Source organism: Saccostrea echinata, unplaced genomic scaffold (assembly GCF_033153115.1).
Source record: "Saccostrea echinata isolate AGI-Se365-2 ecotype Australia unplaced genomic scaffold, CSIRO_AGI_Sech_v1 ptg000029l, whole genome shotgun sequence".
Lineage (NCBI taxonomy): Eukaryota > Metazoa > Mollusca > Bivalvia > Ostreida > Ostreidae > Saccostrea > Saccostrea echinata.
Genome location: NW_026889778.1, coordinates 16,097,623 through 16,107,353, shown reverse-complemented (window position 1 = coordinate 16,107,353; position 9,731 = coordinate 16,097,623). Strand labels below are relative to the sequence as shown.

The following is a 9,731-nucleotide window of genomic DNA, read 5'->3' as shown; positions in this document are numbered from 1 at the left end:
GAGTATGGAAGAGGTATGTGCCTTTGGTCGTATAATTTAACGTCATTTATAAATAAAGCAATTAGTGTGAATTGTTTAATTAGATGCTTTAGCTTTAATTGTCATGTACGTGTTTGACACTTTTCGAGATCATACACTATAGTTTAAATAACTAAGCCATTCAATTGTGATTTTAACTTTTGATATAAAAGAACCAAGAATTATTTCTTCCTTCAGTACCTTTTATCATCGTCATACATGTATATGTCAAGTAAGACACAATTCTATTTACATCTTTACATCACAGCTTCTACCGACACAGTAGGATATAAATTAGCATGGATACTTCACTGAAACTTTAATTCAGCATAAACTTTGTATTATAATCGTTTTCCCAACGTTGGTGTCTATCTCTCTTTTTTAATTGATTTCAGGCGTCATAATAGAGACGGCTATTAAGAATGATATTTTATATGATTGTTACATGTACATGCAGGTTTGTTAATTAGGGCAACACAAATGTTCACAATTGGTAAGAGCCTGAAGATGAATTTGATGCCATAATAAGCAGGATGTCATCGGTTTTAGAATGCATATTACCGAAATATTTGTATTGTGGAATCTTTTTACAAAAGGATAATTTTTCAAAAGTAAAGAATTCAGATAGTTAACAGGAGTATAAATATTACATCGGAATGTTTATAATGAGAGAGGATATTCTGTCTACGTATCTCAGTTGTCTTTATTGTGTCGTTGATTATGCAGGATTCAAGAAAGATCAATAAAAAAGTACAGTTTATCTTATCCAATCCTATCCTTTCTCACATCCATCAGCCAATCAATTCAAAAAACCGTTCATTAATATTACAGAATTATTGTTATGAAATGAAATAATTACAAGTGTTTGTTCTAAGTATCACAAAAATGCTTGGAATTCATATGCAAAGTATGTTTTAACTTTAAATTTTGTATTTAATACAGTCTTGAAACTCAAAATATAAGATGTCGCAATTGCATAAATCTCAGTCGTAAGAAATCTTAAGAATCTAGAACCCTCAATTTTTTTGGTAAAATATATAAACTTAAATTGTTTGTCAGAATGGATTATTTTTTTTTTAGAAATATATTAAATAATAGTATTAGAAAGTTAAAAGGCAGTATGCGAACCATACAATTTTTCTTTCCGGAAGTGATAAAAGATAAAAAGCTAGATGCACAACAGTTTCAGTAATCAAGGCTTGTAAATAAATCATCACTATTACAACTCTATTTAAGAAGAAATTGATCTTAATTCTACATCTGGATATCAAATTTATACTCATAGTTTACTTTCTAGAGACGACGTTATTCAAAATCATGTTTCATCAACGAGGTTGAACAGAGCTACCCTCCCAAACTTCATAAACATCCTTGCAAAAACAAAGATAGATTGCCAGGTCTAGCAACCGCTGTACCAATGCAAGCCCAAAGATTTACTCCTCACAAAATTATCGCAATCAGTCTTTGCGGCTTGCAATTTGCAATTTAAAAGCAAACTGCATTCTAGAACGCAATTTGCAATTCAAAAATTTAACATGTGTCAAGCGATCTGAAATTTTGAGGGTAGGGTAGTAGTAGTAAGTTACCATTTCTGTGAAAAAGTTTTAATGGTACCATCTCTATTTTTTGAGATCCACCCCTCAAGTTATGCCTACTGTATAATGCTAAATCAATAAAAATCGGGCTCGGGAACATCGAAGTCCCCTGCCCCTGGGTATGAAATTTTAAGCTTAGTGTACTAGTGGTCAATTACCACTTCTTTGAAAAACAATCTCTAGTTTCTAAGATCCACCCCTTCTGTGCCTACTGTGTTATACTAAGTGAATAAACATCGGGCTCGTGGACAAAAGTGTATGTTACGACATCTGTGAAAAAATAATGGTACCATCTGTAGTTTTTGAGATCCACCCCTCAATTTTTTATGCCTACTGTATGATACTTTGTGAATAAACATTGGGCTCGCTGTCTGAAATTGTGATGGAACCATTACAATTTTTTCACAGAAGTGGTAATTAACCACTAATATCCTACCATCCAAATTTCAGACCCAGTAGCAGGGGATTTCGATGTCCCCAGGTCCGATGTTAATTCACTTAGTATTTCAAAGTATAGGCATAAAAAAAAAACCTTGAGGGGTGGATCTCGGAAATTAAAAATGGTACTATCACCATTTTTTCCCACAGAAGTCGTAACTGACCACTGGTACAGTTCCCTTAAAATGTAAGACCCAGGTGCCGGGGACTGTGATGTCACCGAGCCCGATGTTTATTCACTTTGTATTATAAAGTAGGCATTAAAAAAAAAATAAGAAGTGGATCTTGGAAACTAGAGATGGTACATCAACATTTTATCACAGAAGTGGTAACTGACCATTACTACCCTATCCTCAAAAATTTCAGACCCAGGAATGGGGGACTTCAATGTCTTCGTGCCCGATGTTTATTCACTGAATACTTTAAAGTGAATACTTTAAATACTTAAAAAAATTAGGGTGGATCTCTAAAACTGAAGATGGTGCCATCACCATTTTTTCACAGAGGTGGTGTCTGAAAAACAGTTATCTTCCTTAAAAATTTCATATTCTGTGATGACACATGTTAAAATTTTGAACTGCGAACTGCGTTCTAGAATGCAGTTCGCTATTGAATTCCGAAATGGGAACTGCGTTCCAAAATCTGACGGACCCAAATCATTACTGTAAAAGAGAAACCTTAGACGTGTGCTACAGCATATTCATGAAGTTGCGTAAATCATACATGGCTTTTCAAAACTTCCAAAGAACTGATAGACACCACAAAATCCACCATATCAGGTTTCATATTTGGATGTTTTACTGAATATAGACGATAAGAGCCAACTAAACTGAATGAAAAATGAGATAATTTCAGCTTAAGCATTGCCAATTTTCCTTATTTTGGTTAAAAGTAATATTAATTACCACCTGCATATGGTTTTTATGTCTCACTATTCGATACTCAAGAGCATGCTTTGAGTACGATCATTTTTTAAAACAAGGTAGACTACTGACATATGAGTTAATGTTACAGGAATTTCATCAACCTCGTTTAAAGTCAGCATTTCGTAAATTCTATGGTCGTTATGATGACCTTTTTAGCAAATATAGTCTGTCATTGGGTCGTATTTGACAGTCATATTTCATACCAATTGCTAGTCCTTTGTTAGGTCTTCCGTTTTCAACGGAAGACCTATAGTGATTCTACTGTTTCTTATTATTATTATTATTTTTCATTTTTAGCTCACCTGAGCTGAAAGCTCAAGTGAGCTTTTCTGATCACCCGTTGTCCGTCGTCCGTCCGTCCGTCCGTCTGTAAACTTTTCACATTTTCAACTTCTTCTCAAGAACCACAGGGCCAATTTTAACCAAACTTGGTACAAAGCATCCTTGGGTGAAGGGGAGTTTAAATTGTTAAAATAAAGGGCCAAGCCCCCTTCCAAGGGGAGATAATCAAGAAAAGACAAAAATAGGGTGGGGTCATTAAAAAATCTTCTTCTCAAGAACCACTGGGCCAGAAAAGCTGAAACTTATGTGAATGCATCCTGGGGTAGTGTAGATTCTAAATTGTTAAAATCATGACCCCCGGGAGTAGGGCGGGGCCACAATAGGGAATCCAAGTTTTACATTGAAAAATGTAGAAAAAATCTTTAAAAATCTTCTTCTCAAGAACCACTGGGCCAGAAAAGCTGAAACTTATGTGGAAGCATCCTGGGGTAGTGTAGATTCTAAATTGTTCAAATCATGACCCCTGGGGTAGGGCGGGGCCACAATAGGGAATCCAAGTTTTACATTGAAATATGTAGAAAAAATCTTTAAAAATCTTGTTCTCAAGAACCACTGGGCCAGAAAAGCTGAAACTTATGTGGAAGCATCCTGGGGTAGTGTAGATTCTAAATTGTAAAAACCATGACCCCCAGGGGTAGGGCGGGGCCACAATAGGGAATCCAAGTTTTACATTGAAAAATGTAGAAAATATCTTGAAAAATCTTCTTCTCAAGAACCACTGGGCCAGAAAAGCTGAAACTTATGTGGAAGCATCCTGGGGTAGTGTAGATTCTAAATTGTTCAAATCATGACCCCTGGGGTAGGGCGGGGCCACAATAGGTATTACAAGGGGGAAATCGGGTGAAAAACAGCAAGGCCAAAGTTACTCAGGTGAGCGTTGTGGCCCATGGGCCTCTTGTTATTTTTTTTACCTTTTCAAATCGCGATATCTCAAAAACTACTCATTCATTTTTAGCCAAATTTTCAGGAATGATGTGTTATATCAAGCCATTTTGAAATATTGAAAAAGTCCGGAAAAATTTACTTCCGGTCGGGAATTATTACGATTTTTCACTTTTTCCACTAAAAATCTAGTCCATGAATGTTCTCAGAAACTGTTAAAGGTAGGAGTCTGAAACTTTCAGGTATGATAGAATTTGGTTTGTAGATGTGTGATGGATACATTTCGTGTGTCGTCGTCACTTCCAGTCGTCACAGGAAGTGATTTAAAAAGGGTAATTTTTTGAACTTTTTTATTTTTCATTATTTTTTTATGATGTTGATAGGCTAAATAAAGAGTCTTGCAAGAATGCTAAATATGTAGTTTGTTTAAAAATTGATTAACCCATACTCTAAATATTTATTATTTTTCAATTTTAAGAGATGGTGTTTGATAGCGTAATGGTTAGCATGTTGAATTTTCACGTGGGCAATCGGAATTCAATGCAAAGAATGTCCGAATTTTTTTCTCACTTTTTGGGGCTCATATATAAGATTTTATCTTTAAAGGGGGGGGGGCTATGTCGTTCGACGTTAGAGCAGCGGTGTTTGACGGCACAATATCAGCGTGTCTTTTTACTCCCTCATAGAGTTTGCAGTTGAATTTTGCACTAATTGATGTGCCTAGATGCAATTGTGATATCACAAAACGAGGAAAACATGTTGGTACAAATGTATATGTAGCTAGATACCTATGCAATAGTATCATAAATTGGAGAGTTGCCGAATTGTATTTTGAAAGTAGAATTTGTTACTTTCTCATGTTGATTGAATAACATATAGCAATTTCAAATGAGAGAAAAATAAACTTCAATGATATTTTTCTTTGATTTTAATAGGGCAATATTCCTTTATAGATGCAAGTTACTGAACATAATAGGTATCAGATTCCTTGAGCGTCATATGGCGAGACTTGTTTTGTTGCGAAACATTCCAGTTTTTTCATTAATGTGTTACTAATTGGAATAATCCACTTTGGGGGTAAAGAGGAATATAAAATGTGTAAGAAAACTTAGCGCTGCATTTATGTTACTTGTCCATATACGGTATGTTATATGTACAGTGTGATAAATATACATTCTTAGGCTAGAAAATCAGGCTATAGCAACATATTTTTTTTTTTTAAATTTCATTGAAGCTATCACGTACACTTATTCAATTGAAGACACATTCCAAAGAAAAGGTGCGAAGATTTACTCGTGACGTTTGGCGCGAAATAATTATCTTGACCCGCCTTTCACAAATGGTCTGATGCAGTAGTGTAAAAGTACAGAAAAAGATTACACGGACATGTCTGAATTTGGAATTGCATAGAATAGAAAGTAGAATGCATAAAGAATAAAGGAAGTAAACACAATAGTTTTTTTTTAGTTTTTATCAGTAACAGATTATTTTCTCTGCTATCAGTTATTGTTAAAACTCAAGTAACAAATCCGATGTAAATCTACTAGCACTCACTGGGTGAAAAAAGCAGTTTCCCCTCATGGGAAACTATATGGAAACCACATGGAAACCTCATGTTTACATCATGTTTCCTAGTGGTTTCCGCAGCGGATGCCAGGTTATTCCATCAAGTTTCCGTACCACGGAAACTACTACGCTCCGATTCCATTAGGTATCCCGAACCACGGAAACCTCAGGAAACCTGAAGTTTCCCAAGCCTCCATGTGGTTTCCCGTAATGGGAAACCTGAAGATTCCACTGGTTTCCATAATTAGGAAACTATGTGGAATCGGAGCGTAGTGGTTTCCATGGAATGGAAACTCGATGGAATCCTCAGATTTCCCATGAACGGAATCTAGAGGAAACCTCGTGATTCCTCAAGTTTCCATGACTCAGGAAACTACATGGAATCGGAGCGTAGCAGTTTCCGTGTGATTGAAACTTGGTGGAATTATCTGGTGTCTCATAAAAGGAAATGACAGGGAAACTTCAAGATTCCCTTATTTTTCTGAGACGGGAAGCAATGTGTAATTGTGGTGTAATAGTTTCCATACCATGGAAACTACAGGGTAGGTTGAGCATTTCAATTTCGAAAAATGATCGACTAGCAACTGGAAGCTCAAGGATCCCTGTATTTACCATGGTAAATCTTTCTTGTCTAGAATGTGAAAAGAGAACAGCAGGTTTAAATCAAAATATATATTATTAATTTCCTTGGTAAACTGTGTTTTCTTTTCAAAATCTATCAAGAAAATGTATAAAAAGGAAAAAGCATTATCAAATCATGTGTTTAATAATTCATTTGATGTGCAAAAACATTATTTGAAAATGATAACAAAATAAATCAAATTATATATCTTGGTAAACAATGAAGTAGTCTTTCACATCTAAGTCCATTCATAAACTTCATTAAATACTCTATACTTCTTTCAACATCAGCTTCCTTTGTATTTTCTTCACATCATCTGCGATCTGCAATATATTTTCATATAAAATTATTATTGATTGTATGCTTGAATATTATTTAGAAATCTTACAAGATCACTCAATGTCCTTTAATGTACCAATATCAGTGATTATAATCAGTTTCAGTCTTTAAATTTAATGACCATGAACTCCGAATAATGAACATTACATAGTAAGGTTTTAAGCCAGATTAATATTAAAGCAGAATATGACCATCTCATACATGTATGACCATTTCATACACTGCTTTTAGTTGAGTGAATTGGAGAGAAATGTGCTCTGGACAAGGATATTATGAATCTTTTTTTTTTCTTATTGACATTTGACCTAGAAATTTTGTTAAAGATCACTAAAAACCCTTCATCCCATGGCACACAAGCCAGATCATACCAAGGGAGAAAAATTATGCTGTGGACAAGGACTTTAAATAAAGATATATAGTGTGTTTTGATACTGACCTTTGACCTTGATAACTGGTCCAAGGTCACCTTTTACCCTCCATCCACAGGCACTCTATGAGTTAAATTTGAGTGAGATTGGGCTAAGAGGAGAGAAAATATACTCAGGACAAGTGATATCAGATGGACAGACAAGATCATCTCATGGCATCTGCAGAACAGGACCCTAAAAAAACAATGCACATACATGATAAGCTATATCCTTACAAGTCAATATGAATTCATCATATGTTGCATTGCATACACATACTTTAATCATGTTTAATACCTTCTGAATAATTTTATGTTGCATGTACACTCAGTTTACATACATATAATTTAAATTTCATAAAAAACGACCAACATATCAGCCATTCAAGATTTAGCTAATCAACATTCAGTACAAGTTCTACCACAGTATATGCTATATCATATGTACAGACACATACTAGTATTATTTACCTACATTCTAAATCTTGTTTTATGTCACTGAAAATTAAGGCAATAGCCATTACCGGTAACAAATTTTTACCCCCAATTTACATACATGCATGTTGTAATGTTTGTTCAAAACTTCTCATTTATAAATATTACCTTATATTTAGTTAACATATACCTACAGTTAAAGCTTCAAAGTGTTTCATTGAATATTTTAGAAATTACAGTCATTAAAATACTGACCAGCCAGAAATCAGTAAATTTTTATTTTTCATTATTGTCTTGTTTCATTTAACATGTTTCAATGTTAGAAAGTTTTAGTAAGTTATAATATTTACTACTTTAGCATAGCCATACAGTTGAACTTTGGCATCTCAAATACCATAGATATGTCGAAGTAATTTGGAAGTATTTTTTAAATATTTTACTCCTGATATCTCGAATCCTCAAATACATGTATCACAAAATAATTTTAATTGAACTTTAAACCTTGACAGAAGGACTCTTAAACAAATATTCATTATTCTTAAAATAAAGTCTACAGAATACAAAATAATGAGTTGCTCAAAAATGTCTTCTGATCATATCAATAATATCTGAAAGAATTGATCATTTCCCCTTGGGGTGAAGGGGGGTGGGGGGTGGGGTGGGGGCTTCCTCTGTACAATTTAAAATATTCTTACTTTGTGTCAACCTTTGTTAAAATTAGTGGTTCTTGAGAAGAAGTTGAAAATGTGAAAAGCTCACTGATGGATAGACAGTTTGATGGACAAAAGACAAAACAAAAGATGATCAGAAAAGTTTACTTGAGTTTTTAGCTCGGGTGAACTAAAATCCTCACTGCATGGTGTATATTATGCTAGATATCATCCAGACAGAAAATTTTATAGAGAAGTGAAAGACTCCAAGCCATACAATTACATAAGGCCAAACAAAAAAATATGTTTGCTTACTGTTACATGCTGAAATGAAATAGGGTCGGTTGGTAGGAATTTTTTATTTTATTGAATTTTTTTTATACACAAATTCACATGAATTGGTTGAAATACAAAACAGTTTTACCATTGTGTGGTGCTGTTTTATTTTTTGTTTGGGCTTGCCATATAGGCGATAGACAATATCTTTCTTGCCAACTGCCTTACAGCTACCACACAATGAAAAAACTGTCTTGTATTTCTTCTTTAATTCCATGTTGCACTAACTATTTCTAGTACTTTCGATTCAAACGCTTGACCGATTAAGATGCATGTAAAAGTTAAACCGACAAATGAGTGACTTATGGATTTTTACAATGAAAAAAAATTTGGGTTGGCTATTAGATATAGGGTCAGTCAGGTAACCATAAACAAACATATTTTTTTATTATGCCTAACCAGTTGTAGTTTGCAGCTGGTAGTTCAACATTCCAATTAAAATTGGAATCAAGTTCTTTTCTTTTAATGCAATTGTCATACATGCCTATTTATGATTGAATTAATTACCACTTACCACATGATCACATCTTGATTCATCATACATCTTTAGTTACTGGTTCTCCTTTAATGTCAGTTTTCTTCTCTCTGAAAGAATATATTATGTACAGTTACTACACTGTATTGCATTCTGATTTCACTTATAAGACCAACAATAAACAAGAGTACTAGGGGCCACATTGCTCACCTGAGCACTTTAGGTAGAAAAAAGCATAAATCAGTTCAGTATTTAAAAGTTTAAATATAAAAGTGGTTCAGAGAGAGTGAGAGGGGGGGGGGGGGGTTATGAATTCTACACTTTCTAAGGATGCTTTTGAATTAATATGACACATATTACCATTGCTATCCTTAAGAAGAAAATTTTTATTGATATATCCTTTTTCTTCCTTTTTACAGTAAAACTCAGTTATAACGAAGTCACTGAGACCTGTGAAATTACTTTGCTATATCCTTAATTTGTTATATCCATATAAGGAATTAGTAAAATTTATTTACCTGGGGATCCAAAAAAACTTTGCTATATCTGTGAATTCGCAATATCCGTGTTTATACTAAACGAGTTTTACTGTGTAACTGTGATCCCCTGTTATGGTCCCTTTATTCTCCTGGGGAGGGAGGGGGGAGTGTCATGATTTGAATAAATAGAATCTACATTACTTCAGGATGCTTTTATATTAT

General features: G+C 34.1%; 1 long non-coding RNA gene across 1 annotated transcript; it reads right to left on the bottom strand.

The window, feature by feature from the left end:
• Nucleotides 1–6,605: 6,605 nt before the first annotated feature.
• Nucleotides 6,606–9,108, bottom strand: LOC133195644 (uncharacterized). The gene is made up of 3 exons (XR_009722225.1): nucleotides 9,070–9,108; nucleotides 7,165–7,330; nucleotides 6,606–6,712 (listed from the first exon to the last, which is right to left on the bottom strand). It is a non-coding gene; the product is annotated as an uncharacterized LOC133195644 (long non-coding RNA).
• Between the last annotated feature and the right edge of the window lie 623 nt (nucleotides 9,109–9,731).